We start from the raw sequence: 27,826 nt of genomic DNA on the forward strand, positions 1-27,826 counted from the left end.
AGAAATTAGTTAATCCTAAATTTGCCTCTGAGAATAAGTAGGGCCATCATCTCCACCATTATCATCATCAGATGTGATGCCATGACAATGGAGTGTACAATTGGAATTAGTACAAGGAATCCTCCCTTCCCAGTAGATACTAGATGCTCTGTTTTTTGTTGGTTCTTGGTTTATTTTTTTGTTTGTTTTTCTTTTTTTTTTCCCCTGGGATTAAAGAGAATTGACAATAAAATGGAGTATGGAGATATTTGTTACATTCTTCTCAGATTCCAAGTGAGCAGCGTCTCTTTAAATATTTTATGAAGTTGAAAGTCCATAAACATAGCAGAAGAATGAAATAAATGCATGAATGATAATTGAGCGATCAGATTTCTGAATATAAACACAATTTACTCCTATTAGATTTTAATACCCTTACCCAGGAAAAGAAAAGGAGCCCAGAGCCAGCTCCAGCATAGCATTTGTTTAGGAAGTATGTGCTGGAGAAGACAGTGAGCCCGGGAAGACCAAGGCAGGGTCTTTGCACTGGAGAGGGCAAGATCTGTGTGCAGTGTTCCAGGAGCACAGATTCCTATGGATGTCCCATATGTAATTAAAACAACAACAACAAAAACTGTTTCCCATGGTATGGTTAGGAATTTCAACCTTTAGAAAGACAATACACAAAGGTGAAATTACTGCGCTCCTACCACCTAAGGGTTAGTACAGTATTTCTGTGACTCAGAAATACATATTATCTGTAAACAGTCAATTTGGAAAGACACATGCTTTACAAAAAGGAGTAAAGATCAGGCATATAATCTATGATTCTACTAGTTATGAATTTATCTGATGACTCACAGGAATGTCACAGTAAATCAGTGATCCAAGGAGAATAATAGATTCATAAACATTAAACACAGGAATGTCCAGTTTGTAATGACCATTTCTTTGCAATGCATGATTATACTCTGCACATAGTAGACAACCTATTATCTTGCCCAACGTTATTTTAAGTCCCTCGCAAAAACATCATCACTAATGGATCTTAGACCTGAAGTAAATCAACATAATTTACCATATAATAATTCTGTAATTATCATCCTTACCAGAAAAGATGACTTTGTTAGGCTCCATAAATCTATCAGATAGAAGTTATATCAGTTATACTAAGCTAAAAATTGACCTTAACTAAAATTATACTGTAGTTATTAAATGCTGAATACTGATTCGGAAATACTGGAAGAATGAATTCTTCTTGCATTTTGACTTGTTTGTAAAATTAAAAACTCCCTTAAACGCATTTTAGATTTGGCTGTAACAAGAGCATTGATGTAAATACAAGAGGACATCCCTAAGGGGAATTACAATTTTAAAAGATATATATACCCACATTTACTACAATAAATGTTATGCCAAGAAATTTTATAGCTAGCAAAAAAAAAAAAAAAAACCATCAACAAAAATAACATAGAAAATACTATACCTAAAGCTAGAAAATAGTTCCAGAACAAAGCATGACTAATATATAGCCTCCCAAATACACAGTATATCCCTAGTAAAGTTGTAAATTATGGTTGCAAATGAGGCCACAAACAAAATCTTGCTCAAGGCATGAATCATAAATTCAAACAATAATCATCTCCTGCATGAGGCACAACTACTTTGTTTATTTCTTATACCCTGTTTCCTAAACATGAGGATGAAAGTAGGTCAAGAAAATTTAGCATCTTTTCACATGAAGTATGTTATGATAGCGGGTGGCGCAGCTTAATTTACAATTACATGAGTTTACATGAATATTAAAATATCTGTTTTCACTGTGCTGTGTCATTACACATATTGACATTTTACCTCACATGACACAGAATCATAGAAAACACCCAAAGTTCAGAGAAAGGAGGGAGCAGAAGGGGAGAGAAATATTTACAGTGATTGCAACCTGAATGAAACTTTGATATGTTAGGAAAGAGCTTCATATGATGATGAATGATATTTTTAATATATGTTCTTACTTTTTTTTCATGGGTTTTGTTTAGAAATTGACTTGCAAGGGAAGGAGACCTGGGAAACCACCGTTGTTTGTTTGGTTTTTTTTTCCAAAATGTGTCAGATTGATGGTAAATGTTTTCAAGGAAATAGCTTGTCTGAGTGTATGGGAACTGTTGAGTCACAGCCTGAACCACTGATTGAGCACCTGGGAAAGGACCAGGTCAGCCCTGGGAGCACAGGTGAAGGCAATTCACATGTGTGATCAGAAAGAGTGGAGCCTGGCTGCACCTCTCTTAGACCCCATTTAGGGGCTGACTGCCAGTAGGGAAGGATCTCTTCCTCTGTGAACCTGGAATCTTCTGATACAGGTGAGCAATCTTATTCCTTTATAGCACCTTTCTATCATGCCAGTTCTTCTGTTGTTGTACCTCTGGTGAAACACCTCTTCCCATTGTATTGATCTAATTGCTACACTGAGAAGCATCCAAAATTTATCTGTTGTTCTCAACATTGGGTTCAAATGCAAAAGAAAAGGCTGGAACCAGAAATTTTGTCATTCATCATTTTGTTATGATTCATGAAGGTTTTAAATATTATTCACTTAAGAAACATCCTTGAAATAAATGAAGTAATATCCTTTTTAATATTATTTCTTTTTATGGAGAGTAGAAGAATTTTAATGTGAATATTTTTCCAAAAGATTGGCTAATAGTTAAACATTGTTAATAGAGCAAACAGAATGAAAGTCCTTATGCGTTGAAGATGAATATGTTGTTAAGTGATCATTAAGACCTGAATCTGGTTTGATTTATTAACATTAAACCATTTTCTCTATTTGTTTGCCCAATATTTAGAAGAGCAATATTCGGTTAAAATTGAAGTTTCTTTCCCAAGAATTATGGGTATCCATATGTCCATGTGGATGAATACATGTACCAAATTTATACAGTAGAACAGGAGAATGGGAAAACTCCATGTATTAAGTAGTGCCATCTGTAAAAATCAATGTGTTGTATCATTTACTTGCAGAAAGTATTTTTGCAGGGTTCTACCATACATATAAGCCATCAAAATTTGGTAGAATTTGAAGAAATAAAATGGATTTTCTCTTTAAGCTACAGAGCTTAAAGCTGCAACTCAAAAAGCTAGTTTGAAATCAGCTCATGGCCAGGCACTAAGTCACATGTTTGAGACAAACATGATTAAAAGCCTTACTGAAGCATATTCTGGATGATGGTGGAACTTGGCATGTCATTACTTCTCAAGAGATTACAAAATTACGAAATTACTTTAAATCTGAGACTTTCGATCCAGTTTATTTAGAGTTAATTGCACTTAAATTAATACAGACTTGACAGTCAATAGTGACTGAGATAATTTAGTGTCACTAATTAAAGAAGCCGAAGGTGTGAATGTCAAGAACAGAAGGCAGAGCACTTAGTGTGAGAAGAGAGAAGTTATCCAGTTCTTTAGTCCAACATCATGCATAACCTGCATAAGTTATGATGTTAGAAGTCAACAGTTTATAGGCTGGTTCAGCCCGGTTCTGTGACTAGCGGGGCGGAAGGATTTCACAAATTCCGTGTCTCTGGAAAAGGGAAACAGGGAACCCCAGAATAATTAAAAACAGCAGCAACGATCTGAGGAGAAACAAATTTACTAAATATAGTATTGGATATGCAAGATAACACACCATAATACAATATAATTAGAATTGAAGCCAATAAATCAAATATAATGAGAGTGTCCAAAAGGTGGATAGGCCTCACCGTAATGCTGAGGTGAGATGCGCAATCCAGTTGAGCAGAAGGGAGGAGAGCCTGACAAAGAAGAGCACATCAGGTGACCTTGCCAGAGGTTCTATCTCCTCTCTGACTGCAAAGCCCCCTGGGGAATGTAATTTTTCTTCTCTTTGGGACAGCTGCCCAGAACTGGATCATTAACAGTTAAACTCCTAGCGCACTACATCGTTATGATGTGGAATACAGACAACCAAGAATCGTACAACCATGACATTAGAAATTGCACTTGTATTGCATGGTGAATAACAAGACTAAAAGAAATGTGATTTCTTTGTGTGGAAAAAAAATCTCTTGTGTTCATAATTAAGTATAAGCAACTTTTGAAAAGCTACCAACAATTACTCAGCCCAGGCACAGTAAGTAAAAGTCAAACAACAAAAAGTAAGGTAGAGATAGAATGTGAAAGAATTTAAAATTTTAAAGAACTAAAACTTCTTTGTAATGAGATGTGAAACAAACAGAGTACTCACACCAGAAATTAATTAAAAAGGAAATGATTTTGAAAAAATATGAATTAGGATAAAAATTATGGACACTACTATTCGTATGTAGTAGACTCAAAGAAAGCAGAATAATATTTGACACAATCTGCTTGGTTACCAGCTGCTATTAAAATACAAGGAGAATATTAGGATGAATAGTTTCAGGATGTTCAGGCTCCTGTCTTCAAAAACTCCTCAGGCACATGCTACTTTACTTATGAATGGATGCTGTACTCAAAGTTTTGCAATTAACCACAGCAAGGACTACATTTCCACTGTTTAACAGAAGTTCAACTGACTGAAAGTTCTTCCATGTTTATGAAGCTGTGCAAACGTGGAATCTGCACATAGCTCTTGCATTGATAAAAATGTATAGCATGAATATGCTTTCAAGATGGAAGTGAAGAAAATCTGAGACAGAGACAATGTATAGAGACAACATATTTCCAACTCTTAGCTGTATACTGACTGCAAACTAGATGTAAAAGTCCAGCTCCAATTTCTCTGTACAAATTAATACTTCGTGTCTGTCTTTCTTCATCACAATCAATGTGGCATAATAACCAATTTTTGCTATTATTGACAGACTAGGGTTCCAAAAAATGTATCTATTTTTCCAAGAAAGAACGTTTTAATGTGATATTTACTTTATATTCAGTAGATGTTAAGGAAGTGCTCATTAGCTTACGTCTGGAAAAAATCCTTGTGGCAAGTAAGAATGCAAATCTATACATGGAAGCTAAAGTCAATGAGGATTCTAATGATTACTTCAATAGAAAAAGCATTAGATTTTTATCTTCATAGAAGTTTCTTTTTGACCAGGTAGTGGCAGCTTCCTGAACTAAAAAAATCTGCCTGTCAAATTGTGCTAGGCTTCTGAGACAATTTGTATGAAGAGGTATCCCATTTTAATTAGGTTTCCTTATGATTTATAATAGTATTTGAATATACTAAAGCAATCTAAGAATCTTGAAATTTAGAATTAAATGCTTTCTCATAATCTGAAAATTTGATGTAAAGAATGTTCTAGGCTCAGTTATAAACCACTGATAACAGGGAATTTTAGTATGAGCTCCTTCCTTTCCATTTGCAATTATTTGTGGCAATTCCAACAGCTGCTTACTTGAAAAAATTCACCATTACGATAATGAATAATGTATTCTAGATTTTTATTTTAAGAAAGCAGCAGAAACGAGGAGCCACATCAACACAGATCAATCAGCCTCTGCCTTTTTAATGATATTTGAAAAATCACAATTTGAAACACATAAATACTAGTGATTTAAAAACAAAAATAAAAAAACAAAATACAACATCAGAACATGTACTGCACTGCACTGGACTGGCAGACCTAATCACCTAATCAAACTTTATAAGTTGAGCAATTACACTATTATACAGTTGTTAAAATACTAGGACATAATTGTTCAACAGTTGCTTATTATCCCAAGTTACTTACTATTGACTGTAAGGCATTTTTACAAATTACAACATAGAGTTAGTTTAGTTAATTTCCAATGTATCATTTTATTTTACTCCCACAATAACTTATTTTGTACCACAGCTAGATAATTTTTGGTAAAAACTCTTGTGGCTGTTCAGAAAGACAAAAGAATTGTGGAATGTGAATGTAATTTTAATGTTACTGGTACTTTCTCACAAGCTACTGACTAAGGTACTTCAGCCTCATTTCTGGAAAGCTTTTAAGAATGATCAGCTTTCAATTGCAATATAGAAAAGTGGCTTTGCATTGTTGAAAGCTTTCACTTTGTATCTGCACAGTGAGCTTTGTATGTCTAATTTCTACTTCAAGTATTTTTTAGATTCACAAATGTCTGTACTCAGAAGACAGCACACTAAAATGCAGAAGTTAGAAGCTGGAATAACAGATATTCACATCTCCTCCTATAGAATATCCTAGCAGTGTATTTTATGCTCAGAAAGCATTTGCCTGTCTACAATGAAGTTTGTATTTTTAGTAGTAGAAAGATAATAAGGCTTAGGTTATATGTGCTCTTCCAGGCAGTCTCACAATATTAAACTGAAAGTAATCGTTCTAAATACTCTGACAACCAAATTCCTGTTGAGCTTTTTGCATTCAACAGGACACTCAAGACTACAGCTACCCCCTGCACTGTTCAGTATTTAGGTAGATTTATAACTTGCTGCAAGAAATGTACTAGTATGGGCTAAATTGCAACCAGTTACAGGGTAAGCTCGTTCAGAGAGAAGCACTGTGTTTCTGCAGTCAGCTTGCAGGTAGCTAGTGAGATTGATATCAGCCCTGGATAAGTTTGTAAGAGGGACCTTCCCCCACCAGTATAAATTCTTACTCATTTAATAAGCTTTCTTACTCATTTAATTCGCAAAAGAAGAATAATCTAGCTCTGGGCTGTTAAAACAAATTTCAAGAAAACATTTTTCCTGGCAGCAAATATAGTGTAGTAAGAATTAGGCCCCTAGAACAGTGTCTACAGTGTCTATTATAGAGAATGTTTCATTATATGTGTATGAAATTTAACAAATAAATGCTGTATGTTTTTTACCAAGCAGGCAAATATTCTCATAGAATAAAATATATTAAAAAATCGACAACAAAAAGCCCACTTTCCTTACATATTCTGCTTACGGATCTTAAAATCCTTGCAAATTCATTCCATGTAAATTTATCTCTGAGCATGCATTCACCACTGTTATTTTAGGAGAAATTTCCTTAAAGTTCTTACTGGCAAAAAATTATAAATTGTGAATTTTGAAGTTCCCTTAAGTGGTTTGTACTGTCTTCTCAGTATTTTTTTTTTTTTCTTCCCCGTAAAGACCAGCACACCTGCATGTATTTTGTTTTAAAGGCCAGGGACAAAATGTTCTTTCATACATACATGTAATTGGCACTCTACCCCTTGACGTGCAAGTCTGAAATGGGGAGCAGAATAAAACCCTCATATTTCAGGTGGAAACAGAAACCTACTACTCTACCTGGACAGTAACATGCCCATAAGGCTGGATGGGATCCATCCAAGGGTGCTGATGGACCTGGTGGAATTAATTGCAAAGCCACTTTCCACGGTCTATCGGTGTTCCTGGCCAACCAGAGAGGTCCCAGAGAATTGGAGGTTTGCTGGTATGACTCCCATCTACAAGAAGGGTCATAAGGACAACCCAGGGAGCTACAGGAACATTAGGCTGACCTTTGGGCCAGGAGAGATTATGAAGCAGATCACTTTAAGTGACATCACACAGCATGTGAAGGACAACTGGAGGATCAAGCAAGCAAGCATGGGTTTATGAAAGGCTGGTTGTGCTCAACCAGCCTGATTGTCTATGATCGAGTGACCTGCCTAGTGGATGAAGGAAAAGCTGTTGGTGCAGTTTACCTGGACTTCAGAGAAACCTTTGATACTCTCTCCCACCGTATTCTCTAAGAGAAGCTGGCAGCCCATGACTTGGGCAACTACACTCTTTGCTGGCTAAAATACTGGCTGGATGGCCAAACCCAGAGAATGGTGGTGAATTAAGTTAAATCCAGCTGGCAACTGGTCATGAGTGGTGCTCCTCAGGGGTCAATATTTGGGCCTGTCCTGTTCAGTATCTTTACTGATGACCTGGACAAGGAGTTTGAGTATACATTCTGTAACTTTGCAGATGACACCAAGTTAGTAGGAAATGTCAATCTCCAAGGGGGTAGGAAGGCTCTACAGAGGGCTCAGAACAGGCTGGATAGTTGAAATGAGGCCAGTGAGATGAAGTTCAACAAGACCGAGCGCCAGGTCCTGCGCTTTAGCTACAACAACCCCAGGCAGACTATAGGCTTGGGCAGAGTGGCTGAAAGACTGTGTGGAAGAAATGGATGTGGGGGTGAATGGACCTGTCTCTGCTGAACATGAGCCAGCAGTGTGCATGGGTGGCCAAGAAGGCCAGTGGCATCCTGGCTCATCTTAGAATGGATGCTGCCAGCAGTAGCAAGGAAGTGATTGTCCCTCTGCATTCAGAGGGTGAGGCTGCACCTGAAGAGCTATGTTCAGTTTGGGGCCTCTCACTAGAAGAAAAACATCAAGGCCCTGGATTGTGTTCAGAGAAGGGCAATGAAGCTGGTGAAGAGGCCTAGAGCACAGTATTCATGAGGAGCTGCTAACAAAACTGGGATTGTTTAGACTGAAGGAGGCCCACTGTATTGCTATCTATAACTACGTAAAAGGATGTTGTGGTTAAGTGGGTATTGGCCTCTTTTTCCACGTAGCTAGCAACAGGACAAGCAATAGAAGAAATAGCCTCAATTTACACCAGAGGAGATTCAAGTTGGATAATAGCAAACATTTTTTTCTCCAGAAGGGTAGTTAGGCACTGGAACAAGTTACCCAAGGAAGGTGGTTGGGACACCATCCCTGTTCAAGAAATGTTTAGGTATTATACTAAGAGACATGGTTTAGCGGGTAAATGTTGGTGGTAGGTGGACAGTCAGACTGTGTAGTCTTGGAGATCTTGTCTAACATTGGTGGTTCTATAATTCTAGGATGTGGTGACAGAGCAAACTGATATTTAACAATTTTTATTTGTGGTTATTAGCTCAAAATCAGCATTTAAATTGCTTACTAATATATGAGAAGTTGTCTATAATGAGTAGAGTCTCTTCTGAGAGGCTCTTTCTGAGTCTGTGAGAATTGCCATGTGATGCTACTCAATCACCAGTGATGCTTGAACCACAACATTTTTAAGGTTGTCTCATTTTTTAAAAAAAAAAAAAAAAAAAAGCAACCAAGGAGGTACATCTTCAGGAGTGTTTAAGGTATTAGTCAAATCAATCGTGTTTGTGAAAGAAATACATTCAGAAAATTTCTCAGAGCAGTTGTTTACTTATAAATTTAAGCATTTCAAAAATAAAAAACTAGTATAGTCATTTAGTACCTTTCTTTCCTCCTTTAACTTGATGTACAACTCTTTTAATGAGTGCAAACACGTGCTAATAACCACATTTCAAACTTTGAAGACTACATTGATGTAAGCAATGAGAAAAATTTTGTAACTCCTACAACTAAAGATAGGAAACTTACCTTTAAAACGGCAGGCTGACCAACCCATTGGCATGGCTAGGCAGAGGAGTGCAAGCGATTTCTCCCAATAAGTTCAAGCAATCTGATGGAAAGGAAAACTAAAAATTGTCACTAAATTACGTCATAAAGACCAAAAAGTCTGATGTAACTCTCAAATAACTCGAATAACAGGTCAAATTTTGTCATGTGTAAGTGCCCTTCTTTCCTGTGTCAACAGCAACTTACATATCTTTCACACACCTGAAGCATAATATATTGGACTTGTATTCATATGTGGTATTCTTTAATGCAAATCTGTTTTCAGTGTAAAACCAAAGCTTCTGTGTTGTAGGTGGAAGGAAGAGTGAAAAACACTCTACAAACAGATAACCATCTGGCAGATTCTCTTTCTCTGTTATCTCCATGTGATTTTTAGCACTTTACAAAATGTCATTAAGCAAACAGAGAAGACCACAAGCAAACCTCTACTTTCACAAAATCATGTTTTATAAACTGTTGAGAAACGCTGACATGTAATGAAACTCTATTCCCTATATGTTTTCCTCTTTGTGAATGATACGCTTCTCTCTCTTCATGTATAAACAAACAGAAGTATGTCTGTATATTTGCTGTTGTTTCCTTTTTCCTTTGGTCATCATAATCAAGGGCTATTATAGAAATAGATCTTATCTCTAGACTGGCAGTCCCCTTGCACCTTCAGTTCAGATTTTTGTTTATGCTTGGCTGCAATTGCGGCTGTTTCTGATAGTTTTAGGTCAGTCATGACAGACTATGGGTGACACTAAATAAACAAGCTGGGAGTCTGGGACCAGGAAGGAATGATATTGGTGCTCAGTTTGATTTTTTTTTTTTTTTTTTTTTTTTTTTTTTTTCTTCTGGTTAATCAACTGTTTTATTCAGAATAATTTACTGTATATCTGCATTTTCTGAGTACACATACTATGCTGTAAGGGTGTTTTTGTTTTTGTTTTTTTTTTTTAACAAGGTTAAAAAAGACCTCATAGGCGAATTGAAAGAAAAAAAATGTTCAGTCTTGTTTGGGTTATAGTAGGCTACAGAAAAATTTATTTATTTCTATTATTTATATTCAAATATATTTTCTTCCTTCTTCCTTTCTTTCACTCTGTTAAATTCCTGTGCACCAAGTTTATTTAAGTACAGTCTGGTGTGGATAATTCTCTAAAACCTACTCGTGGGGGATAAAAGCTTCAGTCATCAATCTACTAATAATACCACTAATAATTCTCCATGGAAGAAGGGGAAAGATAAGATCCCAAATGAAGGGATAAAAAAAAATCTCACTCAAGTTGGATGTTTTCCCCACTGCCTTTCCAACTCTCTTGAGTTTTCTGTGAGTCTTGAAAGATTTTACACTCTTCTTACACCTTCTGTTTCTAAAATCATTGTGTTAGTGTCTAAACAAAATCTAAATTAAATTTCCTTTTATTTATTTTTAATGGTATTTCTTACCCCCATGATTGTAAACTAAATTTTTAGAAAATATCTGCTCTAAGACTGAAATACTAAAATAATTATAACATATAATTATAATTATAACCTCATTTTTATGCACTTCTTTTTAAATTTCACTAATTTAGAGTCAGTGCTTTGACAAAGAAGAATATGATAAATATTTTAAAGCTTAAGGTTGGCGATGCTGCTTACCTAGGGATGTTTATACACCCTCCAAAACTAGATGGAGCCACGTGCCTGGTTTTAAGACATATAAGTGGAATAAGCATATTACAAGTTCTAATTTTCAATACTGTGCTTTTACTGCATACTTAGCATAATAAAGATTCTTGTATTCTTGAGTAAATTACAAGAATAATAAAGTACTCTAATGCTAATTTTCACTTGTTTAACACTTGGCCCTGAAGTTGAATAGCAGTTGACAGTCAACCACAGGTCTACCCAGGGGTAAGTACAGTCTCAGCTCAATTTCTAGAGCACAGACTTTCATTTCAGAAAACAAAAAAAAAATACAACATCCATCAACTTGCAAAAGTCCCGCTGAATCAAAAAAAACCCAAAACATACTGTACCTTTACTTTCATGAAGGTGGACTTTCTGAAACTGGAGTATTTGTAAAATGTACTTGTTAATGAGGAAAAAAATGTTGTTAACAGTTTCTAGTATGCTGAAAGATGTCTGGGTCCTCTTTAAAATTTAACTATTGTAGGTTACTAAACAACTGTTTATATAATTTGTTAAGCTCTTCTTGTTGTAGCAAATCCCAATGCAACCTCCAGTATCATGCCTAAACTAAAGCATGGAAGTGTATGGAAATACCAGTGTGGGTACAGTTTTCTTGAGCTATGCTATGCCAACTGCTAGAGAACTTTTCCTGATCTCTTTGAAAACAGACTACCAGGTTATGAAAGTGTCCGAGTTTGTCAATATTGCCTAGGTTTATTTTATTTTTAAATTGCTTCTAGATCCACCAAAATAATCTCAGTTAAGCTTATGACAACCCAGGCCTTTAGAATCATAACTTTGCCAAGACTACTATGATTTAATTAGCTACACATTTACCTCCTGGCTAGATTTGATAAATAAGCATGTATTGGCACAGCTGCATCTCAGCATGCATATTTAAATTAAAAATGTTTCCTTTTGATACCCTGGCAATTTTGGCATTCATTTACTTTGCCAGAAGCTGCGTCAAGTCACAAAGCACTTGCCCAGTCATCATTAAAACATGCAATCATGAAAATGTTCTACCAGACCAGATCCTCGATATGCCTGTGTAGTAACCTGGTTTCTCCACAGCTACGGAGAAGGATATTTTCGTGCTCTTTATGACTGAGGTATTCTCATATGAGAAATTAGCTGAAATTGGTCAAACAACATACAAAGCTCATTAAGACTCATGTGTCACAGTCTTAAGTCTTAAGTGCATACTTCAAATACAATTTTAATAACTGCAGTTAACATTTTCGTATAAAAAAAATGAAGATCAAATAGTTATGTTTTCTCTTTTGATGGCATTAGTAGTTTTATAGAATAATGACCTTTTTGGTTCCTGATGGTAAATTACTATTTTTATCAGAAGGAAAATCTGAATATGTAAAGAGTCTCTAACAAACACACTAGAAGACCAACAAATAATAAACTAACTAAATAAATAAATAAGTAAAATAATAAAGTTTTTTTCGTTATTCACATCTGCATGCTAAACTCCAGTCTCCGCTCAAAGGGCAGAGGGGAATAATGCATAAATGTATATAATTGTGACACGATAGGATTTCAGTCAACTAGAAATGCTTGAAAAATAGAAGCCATGAAGTACAAATAACCATTGTGTTAATACGGCAGAACCCATGTTTCTGCTCTACTGATAGCCTGATCATGAGATTACTAAAGAAAAAAAAAAAAAGACTGACTTCAATAACAAATGGCTGTTTATCATTATCTCTTTCTGGATAATATTTTATATAGTAGGTTGGTAGTGCTCATTCTGTAGTTAAAAAGAAAATGTTAAGTGATAAATGTTTGGATTAACCTCCAGAGTACCTCCATAGTAATTCCACAATATAATATGATTAAATATGCAGTTCTTAAAATATATACATTTATAGATAAATATATCTATTTCACTTAAGCCCGTAGCAATTTATTTCAAGATGAAAATAATAATATCAATAAAACATAAGTAACATATCTTTGTTTTGGTATGGAGTACTGAAAATATCCTAGATTAGCAACATATAAATTTTCATAAGTAGATGAATAAATACAAGGAAGTAATAGTAAAAACTAATGTTGCTTTACTGTGAAATTAAAAGGGTAACTTCCAGTAACAGAAACTGTACTCTGTTTTTAAGCAGTAATGATTACTAGTTTATGATGTCCATTGGATTACTGAAAGAAGGCAGTTTTCTCATTGTGATAGTTTTCTGTTGCACTTTAAGAAATGGCCAGATGGTTCTGTGACAGCCTTTTTCTTTGCTGTGCTGGGCTGCTGTATCAGGCAACACTTCTAGGCATCTCACGGTGTGGGTGGATGATGAGAGGTGAGCTGAAGAATATTAGGGAAAATGATCAGATCAGGTGTTGCATTAGAATGAATGTACTTTCTTTTCTTTGTACTCAGATTCTCTGGGAATTCAAAATATCAATTAATTATGCTTTGTTATGCATTATGATTAATTATGCTTCATGTCTACAGTGGAAATACACCATCTCAAAAATCTTAACGTGATATTTGAGATCAATTCAGGGTAATGAATTAAGCAGTTATCTTTATGTGGATATTTCAGGCATCTTGCTATTCCTTATGAAGTTTGCATGGGTGGATTGGTTGTGAATGTTCTGTTGGAAAAAGAATGATTGAATTCATCTTTAGGAAAGATCTTCCCAGGGTGTATATATAGCTGATTCTTCATTGCACCTTTTTTTCCCATACTGAATTAAATTGAATTGTATCTTTCTTGGATGTAGAATTTGTGTTAATATTTTCAGTATGTGATTTTGATTGCCAATTTTTTAAATTTTACTGAATTCACAAAAAACTATCTTCCATTACCATTTACGTACCAACGCATCAAAATGATGTACCTTCTCTAAACTAAATAGGATCTTGTAGGGTGGATAAAGTAAAGGTGCTTTAAACTTATTCTTGTATAAGCATCAAACGCTGACAAATAAATTCTTTAGTGAGATTCATCATTATGCTTATCCTAGAATGAAAGAGAATAGATTTAAAATGGACATATAGAAAAAAAAAATTCCATGATTTGGGAATGACGGCCTGAACAAGTTGCTGAGAGAAATTGTGGATGTTCCATCACTGGAAGTGTGTTCTAAGTTAGGATGGATGGGTTTTTAAGTAACTTTGTCACTGCCCATGATAGAGGGATTGGAATAGAGGGAACTCTCCAATTCAAACCAATATGCAATTCCATGATCTTATTTGTAGTGCAGGGGAAAAGAACCTGTATTGAAATCAATTGTTGTTTTTTTTTTTCTTTTGCAGAAAAGGGAAATAAGGTCTCTTTTTATAACCTACCAAGAAAAAATGCTGAAGCTCAGTATCAATTCATGAAGCAAAATCTAATAAACTAAGACAAATAAGCATTAATTGGACACCACGTTTGTGAGAAATGATAATTTCTTTTTTTCAAATATACTTAATAAAATTCTATTGTATCTCTGTGACAATATAACCTCTAAGTCATCAGTTTTTTAGATCTTGAGTGTCAAAATAATGCTTTGCTGTACTCTTAAAGCCACAGGTAACTACAAATATCAAAAACGGAATTGACAAAATTCTAAATTACACACTATTCTAAGTAAGGAAGTGATATGTTCATATAATGAGCAGAATGCTATTTGTTCAGAAGCACAGTTGACTTATTGACTAAAGGCTCAATTTTTTAGCCTAGTTAGACTTTAGAAGTACCAATGCACCCTTTGATTTAATAGAATGAGAGAGTATTTCACAAGTTTTATATGTGCTGTACCATCAGTAAGCCTAGAAGGTAAATTTTTTAAAAAATTTTAGATGTTCCTATAAAGTGTAGTGGAATACTGAATTATGCTGGTGGGGAAAAAACCTGTCAAATTCAAAGGGAATACCAGGATTTTTCTAAGTCAAAATTCCCAAACTTTAAAATTCATATGGAAAGTAAGATCTAGTTCAGGAACATTAAAACATTTGATTACAGTATTTTTTTTTTCCTCAATAATACAAAAGTAGTCCAATAATAAGTCCAATAAGATGGATTAAAATGTTGAAAAATAGTGCTTCAGATATAATAACAAAAGTGAAAAATGCTGGCTTCTTTCCAATAAAACTTAATTGAAGAAGATATATTCCTCTGAAATTACTTTCAGTGAGTTGAACTAAATTTTCTAATGTAAAACTTCCATAGAAAACAGCAAAGACTAATAGAGGTACTGTCTTTCAAACTACTCTTTCTATGTTTGAATTGTTTGCATGTTTTTGGTTTATTCCTAAAATTACAAAATAATAAAAGTGATCATGCATTTTTTTTTTTTCCAAGGATCCTCAGGAGAATACTAGATTGAATTGACAGTACTAGTACTGCTGTTCATGTTGAAATAATTAGAAATTCCAAGGCTATTAATGGTGTACTGTATCACTTTTTTTAGACTGGGTAGCATGAAAGTAAGAACCTTTTGGTGACTTTTGCTCCTGCTAAAATTTAATTAGCCTTTCTTACTGACCTCATGTTTTATGTAAGAGTACACTCTAAAATGACCTTATAAATGGCTACGAATATAAAGTATTCTTTTTCCTTTTTTTTTTTTTTTTTTTTTTTTTTTAAAAAAAAAAAAAAGAATAAAAGATTTTTTTTTTTTTTTAACTACTTTTGGAAAGTGTTCTTGTACTTGCTAACATTATACACCTCAGCATTTCCTTTGGGACTAGCTGACTTTGGATTTAATTGAAGCAAGAATGTTTCAATTTGACAAGGTCACTTTTTTTAAAGTGTAGTATTGCAGAGTTTTGATTTTTCCATTCTGAAATAGATTTAACCTATAAAATCATTGGCAAAGAATTATATCTTTGCCATCAAATATCATAAGAGATTAAAAGTGAAAATGCTACCATTAATGGATATAAAATTTATGGACTATGATGATCTGTACTTAATCTGGAAGACTGTAGCTCATTAGTGAAAAAAATGAAACTGTGACCAATGAACATCAGTTTCAGAAGCTACTTAACATCAAGTGTTTAATTCTGAAAATTTAGACCCACAGTGTCAAACTGACTGCCAATTTCACTGTGATCAGAATAGCTGAATGCATGTTAATAGTTTATCTTCACAAAAGAAATGGAGAAATAAATCAGACCAAAAGCTCCAATCAACAGTTTGATTCCCAAAATATGACAAAGAATGTTTTGCCTTAATTTAAGGCAAATATAGGAGAAATATAAGAGATAATAAATGCATACTGAAAGCGAAGTAGGAAATGGGAAGCACATTTCTAATAATAAAATAGCTATTCAAATAAATCAGCAAAGACGGTGGATTTTCATCACCTCAAATATATATTACAAAACTCCATGTGACAAAATCACGTCCATGGAAACTATCTTATAGTTTCAGAAACTAGAAAAGTAAAGCATTTCAGATTAATATAAATGACTCCACCTAAAAGCTTGTACTGGAATGAAATGCAGAACAATTCCTCTATCTGTTATGTGAATGAAAGCTCAAAGATGTATTTAATTCTTTTTTCATTCATATTTTTTAACCAATGTTTTTTATATTACTACTTTTGTTCACTTCTTCATTATAAAGGGACAGGACAAAGGACAAAGGAAAATAACTGGAAAAAAAACCCGAAAACTTTAGAGAGATAATTTGAATACAATTACTGTTCAGAAAACATGGACTAAAAAGGCTTTCTTCAAAATGAGATTTTTAGCAGGATTATAGAGTGATAATTCAAAATTCCAGTGACTGGCAAACACAGAAGCAAATTTTGAAGATATTTTATAAGAAGAAGAAATATCACGGAGAGATTTTAAACCCTTGAGAAGGCATTCCATTCAAGTCAAAGAGAAATGATGAGTTCATTTAATAAATGGAATCAGAAATGCGCTTTCTGCAAATCAGTCACTAACATGTATTCTTTTGCTGATTCTTATGTACAAAAACAGAAGAGCACCAATACAAGCAATGCTATGGAAACCCTTGGTCTTTGAACATAAGTGGCATTTTTCATTTTTTTCCAGGAGCGCAAGTCACATATATTTCACTATAGCTCCTCATATGCACATTTAAATCAGAGGAAGCATGACTTATTTTTAATGTAAGTGAAAACTTTTTCTGCATATGGTATTCTATGGTTTGCCCTGGACAAAGATTTGGAGTTCTTTGCCAGCTCTCGAGCAAAATCTGGGAGGCTATGTTTACTCTATTTCTATGCAATCACTATGAAAGTCTGTGCATATTTCATGAAATTTACTCTATACCCTTTTATTTTTCTAAATAAAATTTTGTAAATTATTTTTTAACTTTTCATGCAACTACCCAAAGGCATTTAGATATTTTAAAAGAGAACAACAAAATAACAAACCTAAATATTCCCACAGTGAGCTATGCAAAAAAAAAAAAAGTCCCAAACTTTCCAAAGTATCTTAATGAGGGTTAAAGGTCTCTGCTAAATAAAACTGAGAAACAGAAAGGATCAGGATCCTGTTTCCATTTTAATGTATCTCATGTTTATGTTTTGCTTTCAGCAGGGGAAAGACTGAAACAATTCCACTTAGAAGGAGGTTACAAACAGGCTGAGTATTGCAGCTGGCTGGAAAAAGTTTGTGCTCTGCAGGGCTAAGGTGAATACAAGTTCACACAGAACAGTCATCGCAAGGCTTATGGTTGACTGTTCTGCTCCAACCCTTTTCTAAAACTGGTGGTCTATGTTGTGGCTTAGATTCCAATTCCTTCAAATAATATTCCACAGTCCCAACCCGATAACACTGAATTTTGTTGTTCAAACTTTTTTTTTTTTTTTTTTGGAAAAAAGTTTAATTCCAAGGATGTGTTGTGTCAACAATTAGCATAAGATTAAATAGAGGAAGATCTTAAATTCAAAAATCTCTGCAGTACAAAACAGTTGCTAATGCTACTCATCTAAGCAACAAGATGAACCCAAACCTTTGTTTAATTACTTTTGAATTCTGAGTCCTACAAAAAGTCAATTCTTAAAAAAGATGTTGCTGCATAACCACATTCTACGCTCTATCCCCACAAATGCAGGGGTTCATAAAATAGTGTCTCATTAATTCTTGAAAGTCTATCTTTAATCCATGTGTTCACCTTAAAAGCTGTAAATCAGCAAAAATTTCTTATGCAGAATGTAGGATGTTTTGGGGGTAATAAGGAACAATTCCTTGTAGTTTCCATGGAAATAAACGGGAGGCATTACTTTGGTAGCCTGCACAGTTTGTGGGACTTTGGAGGAGTTGTTTATGCTTAAGGCTTTCCTTTTGTATTTTCTTCTGGTAGACTCTAAATGAAATTACCATGAGCTGCATTACATTGTGCAGAGGTAAAGTTAGACGTTGTGGAAGTCCCTTGCTGTAGTGTCCATCTGAGTAAGAGTAAATATTTTGAAGCACCCTTAAAAGCTTCTTAAGGCAAGAATAAGTGACTCAATAATGCCCTTTACTAAAGGAAGCTGTATTTGTGCCAGGGAAATGAGATATTTGTATGATTTTCTGCTGTAGCCAGGCTTCCTAAGATCTCTTCTGGCTTTTCCAAATAATAAATGGAAACCGGTTCTTTCCTTTCTTTAAGAAATTTCAGGCAACTTAGATTCAGTGGTGTGTTCAATTAATAATGGAAGATATTATAGATAGTTACTTTTCATAAAAACGATTTGGTACTGGAAATGTATTAACTCAGGTGCAAAATTATTTAGATAGAACATTAAAATGAGAAATTTGAGTTATATTTACACCACCGAGATTAATCTGCATCTATATGCTTTCAAAAAGATGCCTTCAAGATCACTTCTGCAGTTTGTTCAGACATCAAGCCCAAGTTATGTGAGTTGAGCTGTACTGGTATGTCTATGCTGTGTTTAGCATACCACCAAAAACCACCCAGACAGGCTGCCTGAAAGTATGCTAGTGACAGCTCTTGTGGAAGACAGAAAATAATGTAGACATATTCAGTGACACAAATATTTAGTTGATGTAAAACTGTCATAGCCATTCATTTCAACAGATCGTTGACAATGAGCCCAATCCAGGAACTTCCCAGTGTTGTTTCTGATATCCTGTTTTGCGGCGCTCAGATGTTCAACACAAAATCCTGTGAACACCCTGGAGATAATTTTTCTTTTCTTTATCAGACATGTCATTCTTTGCTCCATGGTTTTCACGTTTCTTAATGAAAAAAAAAAAATACTTTTTGAACCAGGTCCTAAACAGCCAAGAAGTAACTAACAATGAAAGGACCTTAGTCACCACTGGGAAAAAGGCACTTCTGGTAATGCTTCTGAAGTCCCTTTACCAAGTGCTCCTACTTACTTTGTAATGATAGCATGCTATCCCTTTGGGCCTTCTAAAGTATTTAATTGTGATCACACTCATTTACATAGCAGATGAGGCTAATTGCTAGTATTAGTTACCAAATGTATGCTTGTATTGTGAGGGTAAATAAATGCCCTACAGAAAAGAAAGCAACTATGCCTCTAATTAAGGAGCTATGAGTCAAAGTGAGCTTGTTCAGAGATGTAAATATAGAATCAAGTGCTTTGAGAGCTCTGTAGTGCACTATATTGTATCACCAGTTCCAATATTTCAGAGATGACACTGAAAGACCTCAAATTAAAAACACTGAACTATTATTTTTTCAGAAGCAGGGATGATGGGCACCACAAAAAAACTCAGATCTAAATTTCTGAATTTTTTCATTAGATATAATGTGAATGTCAAATTAATAAGGCTCAGTATATAATAGACATAATATTCCTATTATTTTAAGCAGATCCCTTACCTTTTCCTTAGGCCTAGTTCCAAGGAAAAATTTTTTTGACTATTCAGGGCTCAAACAGTTGCACATCAGTGGTCTTTATTTTACATGCAATTATACGCAAGGACTTACAGCATACTATCACAGTGAATGTGAGAAACACCAGGGTAAGTGGAAACCCAGATGAATAAAAATGGCAGGATTTGGCCCTGGATAACATGCGTAACATAAAAATTCTTATGAGATTTGTTTCTATCTATGTAGAAAGAGAGGGGGCTAGTCCCGGATGGTGGGATGAAAATTTGTTACTTTTAGTTAGCTTCAGAAGGTCACAGTGAGAACAGAAGTGTGCCCATCAGTATCCCTTGAACAGGGTTGAAAAGATCCCCATAAACATTTGAAAAATTAACACTTTATCAAACCATGCCTTAATTTTTTCCTTTTCCTGGAAGTCTACCAAATCTTGACAGCAGTTAAGCTGTGGGTGTGCAGAAGCATTACATACCATATTTACTATTATAATTTTTTAGGTAATTTTCCCATTAGCCTGCTATGTTTTGCTTATGCTCAAAATTGAAATTTTAGTTTGGGAAGTGGGGGGAAAAAGGAAACCTTTTCTCTGTGTTAAGTATTATCTAAAATGCTAGCAATTTGATTGGGCTTATGATGTGAACACAGGAGAAATTCCTACATATTCTGGTAATACAGACATATTTAAATGAACAATGTGTGTTAAATCAACATGGTTTCTTTCTAGCCTTCCTTGGATTTGTGTGCCAGTTTTACGACTGGTTAGAAAGCAAGTCGTTAACAAGAGAATGAAGGTTTGTGAACTTCAAGAGACATCATAGAGCCTCAACCATACCTTGTTATAAAACTCTTGATTAATACCTCAGCAACAGAAAACATAAGATACTACAGCATTTGCTTTGTAAAAGCCACACTTTAGATTTACGCTAATACTAGAATCACTTCAAACAAATCTCTAAATTTACCACTTTGGTTCCCTCTTTTGATTATAAGCTGTTTCTGCCATCCACCAAAAAAAATAATTGCCACCTCCATACAAAAATTAATTCCAACCTTAAAACAGTAAGATTTTCTACTCCCTTTCATATTGTGTAATGTAAACCCTGTGTAATATGTTACCATTCTGTTTTAAAAAGTCTTTATGTCACAAACAGCTGATGTAAATGAAATCTGCCCCCTTGTTTTATTAGCTACATTATACCTTGATGTGGCTCTATGCTAGTATTACATTCACCAGTGTTCGGTTACCTACACAGGTCATTTCATAAAATAAGACTGGCTGCTAGCCACATTATCAGCCACACCCTACTTTTTTTTTTTTTTTTTTTTGTGATTTTAAAGATGAAAAAGGTTTTAAATCATGAAAAAAAAAAAAAAACCATCCATGGATACCAAGGCCTCTCCCTTCTGTGTGCCTATTCTTGTTAAATATATACCTTTGTAGGACTAATCCCAAATGGTTTGATGACAGAGGTCATGCAAGTGTCATTTTTCAATCTTGTGTGAAAATCCATTTCAAGCCATCTTCTCCTCTTATATTTCACCTCATTTCTGGAGCACTCCTGCAGCATAATTACTTAGCTAGAGCACAAAATGTAAACAGGACATCCTCTCAGATAGGAGATCCCAACATGTTGATAAGTATATGCCTCAGTTCTTATTCAGTTCTGGAAACTATCCCATGACTTCCACAAAAAGATACTGTTTCTGTTAATGTGTAACATAAACTTAGCCCTCAACATAAAACAAAACCAAACATCTGTCCTTAGAATTTGATTGTTTGTTCCATCCTGGTATAATTATTCTTGCATGACAGCAGCCCCTGCAGGCTACAGTCCTTGCTTACTCTACTTAGTCCTGAAAGCATAGCCAGCATTAAGAGATGAATTCACTGCATTAGAATTGCCAGTGAGGGTTCATTTAAAAAGGTTTACTGCTGCAGCACAGTCATGTTTTTACCGCTATCTGGGCTTTTTTGTTTGGTTTTGGATTTGATTTCTGTATGGTTGTGAGCTGCGTTTTGCTAATCAAACTGCACAAAGTATTTTTGTTTCCCAAAATCAAAGGTGTCTGAAAAGTTCCCTGGTGTAAGGGTGGGAGAGATTAATCTTTTTACTCCTCTGTTCCTTTAAAGGAAGTAGGATTTCTTCTTATGTTTAGTCACTGTTTTAGGGCTTATCTGCAATTGTTCTACCAAGTGGCAACAAAATCTGAAACTGGCATAAGAAAAAAGAAAGATATTTTCCAGACAAAAGCCACAAAATTTTCCACCACTAAAAAAAAAAAGAGAATTCAGAGCAACTGAATACCTACAATTTACAAATACCTCAAGAATGGATGGTACACATGAGAGAGGAGTTACAGCTTTTTTAATATCATTTTTAATATTTTCAGCAGATTTGACACCAAAGCAAGACATACTTTATTCCTGTTCCTGAACTTGCACATCCTTGGCTGATCATCTAACTTCTTTCAGTCTCTGGATTTGGAGAACTCCCCCAGGGCTGTAGCACTCTGTCATAGCCACAAGACTGGCTCCTCCTCTTGAGAAGTATATGTTCTATTCATCAATTCTAGATGGATATCAATGTATCCTTTTTAAAACCTGATGTCACAGGAATCATCAGAATCTAGTAACCAGAAATAGCTAAGAAGAGCATATATATATTTTGTCTTGTAGGCATTCTCTCTGTGGCGTAGTTGAAACCCAAATTCTGATCGCACAGTATTCAGGTAAACTTAATATCTTACCACTTAACAGGATTATCATTGCTACTTCCTTTTCTGATCATGCAGTCACAAATATTTCCTGCTGTGAACATCAAATGATAGTAGTTGTCCTTCACGCTTAAACAAATCATACTTTTTTCCATACCATTCACACAATATGAAAAGTGACGCCCTCATTTTCATGCTAAATATGGAAGTACACATAGCGTTTTTCTAGTTTTCCACTGATAAGGTTCTGATTACTATGTGGTTGGTGAGGTGTCTCTCCAAGCCAGTGTACTCTTCCCGCTTTTAATAGTATTTTTATTCTTAACCTTTTATACTCTCTGTGATCACAGAAGTTGTGATATTGTGTTTTCTTTTAGTACTCATTCATACAATCATGTCAAGTGTAAAATGTAATAAAGAAAAATTTTCAAACAGAAAAAAAAGGAATATTTGTTTTAGAATCAGTAACCAGATCCTTAATTTTGCATAAGTTTAAGCAGGAAAGAGTTCACTGAAACAGAGCCAGATTCCTATGCAACTTGTGTGCGTGAGAATTTTCTTCACAATAGGATGAGGCTTTTGATAAGGGATCAAAATCTACACTTTCCTTATTAAAGTACAGAACAGAAGAATTAATTCTAAAGACTTTGGCTTCTAGGCAGATTCTTTACAGTCATATCTTTTCTTTAGGAGGAAAGGAACTGCAGAGAACAAAAGCAATAGCTCATAGTCAAAACAGACTATAAGAATTTTTTGCCAAAACTAGCTACTGCTTTTTTCCCAATACTTGCCAAAAAGTTAAGAGTTAATAAAGATTATTAATCCAGTTACTTGCCTTCTATCAGTATTTTTACCCTTGAAACACAAAGAATGCTGTCATGAAAGAGTGTTCCTCAGATTTTCCTCTCCTCTATTTGTCTATGCTTAAAAGTATATATTAGGGTTCATATGACAGATAACAGACAAACCATAAATTGCAGGTTATGTACTTCGCAATGAGCTTTGGCCTTAGCTGTTCTATACTGTATAGTATAATTACTCTGTGCTGTAGAACGGACAAAAAAAGCAAGAGATAGAAGGTGTTAAAGATTTAGCATTATCAGATTGAAAACTGTTGGTAGTCCCAATACAATTGTGCTTTTTATTGAGGATTTCTTTATCTTTAAAATTTGTTGCCTACCAGTTGTACTATTATGAGCATTAGTTTAGCTGAAACACTCCTCTATGTATATTATTAGTCATTCAACAGTCCAAATCAGCTGTTGTTTTAAAATTACTATGGGTGAAAGAATAAAAGAGCAATTTGATTGATTGTTTGTTTAGTTAAAGAGCTTAATTATTTTAAATTTCATGTTTTTATGTTCTTTACATATCTGTCAAGTCTTCATCAAGGGAATTATCCCTGTCACATCTCTACTATGTTTTTGTTATCATTTTCATTCATTGATCATCAAGAACTGGAACAAACAGCACTAGTAACATCTGAGCACCTTCTAATTAGCAGAAGAATCATACTCATTTTGGTTTTATGCCAAACATCTGATAATTGGAGACAAAAGGAGCTTTCCTAGAGAAGGTCTTCAAAAGCAAAAATCCCCTACAACCAATAACCCCAAGAGACAGAGAGTGGCCCAGTAAAGAGTAGGGCTCAATGTTTAAAGGAATATAGGCAGGGGCAGCTAGGGACACACTTATTCAGATGTCTCTCTTCCATGGAACTCCCAGTGGTGATTAAGTTTGTGTTTCTGTTGTACATCCCTGCAAGAGGACAACTGCGAAAAAGTACCCTCCCCTCTATACAATGAATCACCCCTGGACAGAGTGGGTGTAGCTGTTTATACATCTCTTATCACACTGAGGATGTGCTAATATCTTGACCTGAAAACCACAGGACCACCCAGGGCTCCAGCAGCTAAACTGGAATGATTCAATTACGATTTATGCTGGGAGGTTTCCTCTGCAATATATTTACTCTTGAAGAAGATGAAGAAGTTATATAAATTTGCCTATTTCATCTAGAAAGGGAAGAAACTCTTAACAGTGTGTGTTGCTCAAGCCATAGTCTTTTAAGTGACACACTCAGACAAGGTCTGAGAAGGACATCACATAATGTATAGTCACTTGACTTGAGAGAAAGATTAAAGACTCAAAAATGGAAAGTAGTAAAGAGGCCACACATAGAGCCTGGGAAGGAAGATTAGACCTGGCAAGAAGAGTTTGTACGTCTAGACTATTTCCCCTTAGTGCAATCTTCCAGACAAGCAAATACTGTGGAATCTAAATCCTCTTCCTTGCCAGCCAAAATTTTCTCTTTGGACATCAGCACCAAAGTCAGACAAAAGCTTTATATTTTGGCTGAAAGTATATGCATAACCTTGTGAAGAGGAAACTGTCAGAGGGAAATTGATAAAAATATCCTAGGGAAAAAAAAAAAAAAAAGCTTAAAGTATTTCAGTTTTGCTCTTCATTTAAATGGTGATAGTAATTGCATCTTACAGGTGAGAGTACTGCAAAAAGTCAGAAGAGAATCAAAAAATTTTTTACAAGTTCTGATTTGAAATGCAGAAGTTACTGAACAGATCTCGTTATAGATAGAGTTTATATTTGAATCCAAGAATATATACAAAATGATAATTGCTTGCAAAAAGTAATCTGAACTTTCAGATATTGCAGTAAAATATAGGCTTGGAGATTAAAATATTTACTTCGCAGATAACAGGTATTTCTCCAAAATCTAGCAGGTTACATGGTCAGCTAAAAAGAATGTGAAGACTAGGAATAATTAATGTCTTCTGATGATTCCCAACACTACTAGTTACATTGTTTCTTGGTACTGTTATTTTACACAAATGGCTGAAAGACATCTTTGATGTATGTCTTATGATATCTGAAGGAGACCAGAGGTTCTCTTTCTCTCTAATAAAGCAAATGTAGAAATTGGAAGTCAAACACAATATTCCCATTGCTACCAAGGAAATGGGATATATTAACATTAATTATGCTGTTCTAAATTGAAATCAAAATTCATGAGGATTTGGTATGTACAAGGCAGCCATTTGCCTCATGATTTGCATGCTTGTCACAAGACTCCTGTTAAAAAATACACTAGTCTAAAATGTAGTGGGAGCAGAGAAACAGTTCAAGTCCTTAGGAGATGAGGCATCCAGATCCCTGAAAATCAGTCACTGACAGTACAAGCTTCTGTTAGTTACAGAACAATATCAGACATTTACCATAAACTCTATTTCAAAAGATGATACATTTAAATCCAGAAAATTCTGGACCACTTCTTTCTCCCTTAAACCTAAACTTTTTGATGTGCATTTCTAAACAAAATGCTTTAAGAAAGAGCCAGATCTTGCCAAGTATCCAGTAAAGGCTGGATATTTCCAATAAAAGCAGATCATTTTTCTGAAACATAAGGCAGGTCTTTGACAAGGCATTACTGAAAACATATCATCTTGATTAAAGAAAGGGAAACTTTTTACATCATCAGCTCCCAAGAGATATCAAGGATAAATAGGGTTGGAGCACCTTTGCATCCTCATTAAGAATATGCAGCCAGAGCAGCACTTCCTCTTGACTGCACTCAATCTACATTCAGTATTCAACTGAGGTTTATAAAAAGAAATCTCTTTTATTTGTGCTGCTTGTTATGTGAATGGATGACAACACAAAATAACCAGCCTTCTACCTACCTGATATTTGTCTTTGGTCTCTACAGATATTTGGCTAGCCCAGAAAAGTGATGCATCTTTTCTGAACGTGAACTTGCCAGTGTAGTGCAGAAGAAAAAGACCCAAAGCATCTAGGATCAATGTTAGATGGACTCTGGCAAGTCTTTCTGGGGTGGTGTGAGACTTTATCCACTCCTCTTTGCTAGAGTTTACAGTGGCCTCTATAGTAGAGTAAGCAAGCAGCAATGTAACCACAGCTCAGTCTGTGTTCATCTCAACTGCCTTTTCTCATGTCCGTGCTAAAGCATATATTCCTTCTTTTAATGTTTTCAGTCCCTATCCTCTAGCAGATATAGGGATAAGGCAACCAAGGCTGACTCAGAAGTTGCCATAGTAAGAGTGAACAGAGTCTGTCTGACAAAGGACCAAGAGTAAGCTTGCTATGTCTAAGGATTCTGCAGTGAATAGGGCCAAGTTCCTTTGTATGTCTGTTGCTACATTCATTGACAAAGAAGGAAAAAGAGTGGAAGAAATGGAGAGAGAGAAATAGAGGAGGAGGGAAAAGCAAAAGGAGAAGAGGAGGGAGGAAGAGGAGAGAGGAAGTTAAGGAAGATGCACATTGCCCAGATGCATACAGTAATGTAGGAGAATGTAACCATTTGAGTAACTTCCCAGGAGTGCCATGACTACCAAGATAGCATGACAGAATTTTATTTGAAAAGGGGGAAAAAGGGATTTCTCCAAAGTGGTCATAGGATTCACTGGAAACACTGTTTTAAGTTATGTGTATATCTATGCATCCATGTAAACTGCAGTTTTAAAAACCTTTCTGCTCCCCAGCCCATTGGTGGACGGAAGGAAGGAAAGAGATCACTGGAGAGGAATGTTTAAATAGCTTCTTGTTTTTCACTCACAGGACAGATGGCATGCAAGCTAATGAAAAATGAAACACCAACTGACATTCTATAGCAGCTGTGTGGATTGTCAACTATAGGAAGAAAAGTGGCCCACTGAATAGATTGTTTTTCTAGAAATGAGGGAACTCAAGTTCTAAGCCTGGTTTCCTATTTCAAAAATGCCTATGTTTTTGTAAGAAAATTATCTGTGCCTGAGTGTCTTCATCTATAGAATAAGAGCAATTAGACATTTTGCTTTAAGAAATGACAGTGAGAAATAATGGGAACATCACTTTCTTGTGGGAGAGTAAAGACCACTAAAACATAAAATATTCTTTTTCATTAGTGAGAAATCACAGTGCTTAAATGAAGAAAGCACTGAGCTCTTTCACTGCTCTAGAATTCAGTAATCTGAACAATTATGCTTTGATACCATTAATAAAAACAAGATTTTATCCACAACATTTTATCACATGAAATTCAATTCAGATATTCTGAGTTACAGCCCTGGAACAAGAGGAGTACATGAGCTTTTACTCATTTCCTGGGAAGAGTTCCCCTAGGAAGAGGTTTTTTTTTCTAGAAGGCCGAGTTTTTCTTCTTTGCACATTTCTGTTTCACAAAAATTCCTTTTTTTTTATGTTTCCATGATAGTACTACTCTCTTGCATCTTATGCAACCTGTCCATCTTTTCATCTTTTTTGTATTTAAGATGGTTTTATATCTTCTTCTTTCCTTT

The sequence above is a fragment of the Centrocercus urophasianus genome, unplaced genomic scaffold (genome assembly GCF_019232065.1).
Source record: "Centrocercus urophasianus isolate 14NV4802_14NV808 unplaced genomic scaffold, USGS_Curo_1.0 seq_14, whole genome shotgun sequence".
In the NCBI taxonomy this organism is placed as follows: domain Eukaryota; kingdom Metazoa; phylum Chordata; class Aves; order Galliformes; family Phasianidae; genus Centrocercus; species Centrocercus urophasianus.